The sequence below is a fragment of the Sinocyclocheilus anshuiensis genome, unplaced genomic scaffold (assembly GCF_001515605.1).
Source record: "Sinocyclocheilus anshuiensis isolate Anshui unplaced genomic scaffold, SAMN03320099.WGS_v1.1 scaffold2274, whole genome shotgun sequence".
In the NCBI taxonomy this organism is placed as follows: Eukaryota; Metazoa; Chordata; class Actinopteri; order Cypriniformes; family Cyprinidae; genus Sinocyclocheilus; species Sinocyclocheilus anshuiensis.
In genome coordinates, this window is record NW_015558681.1 from 14,604 (window position 1) to 16,818 (window position 2,215).

General features: G+C 39.0%; 1 long non-coding RNA gene across 1 annotated transcript; it reads left to right on the plus strand.

Moving 5' to 3' along the window:
• The first annotated feature begins 34 nt into the window (after positions 1-34).
• Positions 35-1,077, plus strand: LOC107681325 (uncharacterized). The gene is made up of 3 exons (XR_001633240.1): positions 35-177; positions 314-416; positions 1,010-1,077. It is a non-coding gene; the product is annotated as an uncharacterized LOC107681325 (long non-coding RNA).
• Positions 1,078-2,215: the final 1,138 nt, after the last annotated feature.

Below are 2,215 nucleotides of genomic sequence, written 5' to 3' on the forward strand. Positions count from 1 at the left end.
CTCTTTTGTATAACTCTCTCTCTCTCTCTCTCTCTCTCTCTCTCTCTCTCTCTCTCTTGCTCTCTCTCTCTCTCTGCTAGAATTAACAGGGAACTTCAACTCGACGCTCCCAATGCTGATCTTGAAGAAGCTGTCAAGGAGGCTGAACAAGTCCTTCAAAGGTTCAACCCTTCACAGGTAATGTTGAAGACATTTAGTTAAAACTGATTTGCTTTAATGAACGCATCCTTATATTATGTGTTAATCAAATATTTTGGTCACAGATCATTTTTAACACAGGGTCTCAACATGTTTATATTTCCCTTCGTTTCAGCTGAAAGGGAAGACCAAATGAAGGCCTGTCATGGGATTTGAATTTGACCATCTTGTGCGTTTATGGAGAAGACCAAAAGCTGCAAAGGCAAACACTTCCAATGGTACGTCTGTGTCGGTCTGAGCACTTTGACTGAACTTTACTGCAGAGACATTTTGCACAGCATTTGATGTTTCTTAAACTTTGGTTTACACACCCCACGGCCCCCTCAGGAAGAACCCCCAGAAAAGTGTCATGTTGAAGTAGTAATAATTATTCATACAATTTACCAAGTCAGCAAATTCATATGATATTGTCAAAATATTCTACGACTTTTACTCCTACTGCTGGCATTGGCCATTGCCTCAGCTCTCATGCAGATTGTGCCCGTTGTAAGTAGTCAGAGTGTTTATATCAGTTCTCATAGCTAATGTTCTCCAGTTACTAGAAATGACTGCGACTTTTCATCATGTGTAACCACTGATACTTCTTGCCCAACTTGAAAAGAATGATATAATTAAGTTAAAGGGAAATAATTGTGAAAAGTTTCTAAAATGTTTACATTCTGATGCGGATTGCCGGCAACAGCAGTGCAATATTTTGACAATGATCTGTTAACTGTTATACACGCTGCAGTTACAGTATGTTGTCTGCTATTTGCTGTTGTTAATGTTTTTATTGTTCATGTAATAAATTCTCTTTGTTCCTGTCTTGCAGGATTTCTCACAGATTACTTAGTACTTCTCCATCAACTCTCCACAATATCAGCCCCTCCAAAAGCTTCCATTTATAGTCTGATTTTGTCAATGGTGCGATGCAGCAATGAGTTGTTTTGCTGCAGTTCAAGTCCAAAAACAATTACGACCCAGAGAGACCGATTCACACAGTGAAGACTAGGAGTCAGAACTGTGTTTCAGTCCACTGAGAACGTGAATTTACTGAAGACCAAGTTCTCCACATTTCTGAAGGGACATTTGAACCCAAAACTTGAAATAAGAAACACTAATAGGCATAAGTGAAAACAACTGTCCTTTCTATGATTCTGACTGGTCACAAGCTACAGTATGTTCCAGATATGGAATTGTTTTGCACTAATGAATGAACAAGGGTGTAAAATACTGGAGTAATTTTACTTGATTACTGAACTTAAGTATTATTTTTGGGGATTTGTACTTTTATTCAAGTACAATTTAATGTGACTACTTGTAAATGTACTTGTACATTTGACAAATACCTTTTATCTGCAGCTTATGTTTTCTGAAAGTATCATTTATAAAGTATTGTTTATTCAGAACCACAGTTTAATCATCATTGTTGAATCGTAATGCTGAGTTGGATTCACATTTAGGAATGAAAAATGATTCCAATAAGGGTCACTGACCTCTAGTGGTGAGAAGGCAGTTCTACCAGCATGTACTTACAATAATTGGCACATTTGCAGCAGACTTCAAAAACTGCTCCACTCTGAGACACTTTCAGAAGTATGTGCAGAAGCTCCATCCTGTTCGGCGTTTGGATGGTTGAGACTGTAAAGACTCGCTATGATGGCTGGGAAATCACACTAGAGCTCCTCAGAGAAAACAAAAAGTGAAACGCACATCTCACGTGTTCTCTTCACCATCACTAATTCAGATGCTGCAGGAGACAAATGGCCACAACCTTGATCTATTTTTATTAACATTAAGAAGGCTCAAGCAAACAGCTGTAAAGGGTGACACATTTTCCAGAGCTTATAAGGTCTGCTGGCCTCTGGGTCTCATGAGTAAGCCCTGTGTTATTCCTGAAGATTCTCACTTCTGCCAAGAGAAGATTCAGGGTCTTGAAGGAAACAGAAGAAATGTTGCTCCCTGTTGTTGCTATAATTGAACACATCTTAATTTAACCCCTCGCTGAAGGACAAACCCGTGTCAACGTTTCACCCCA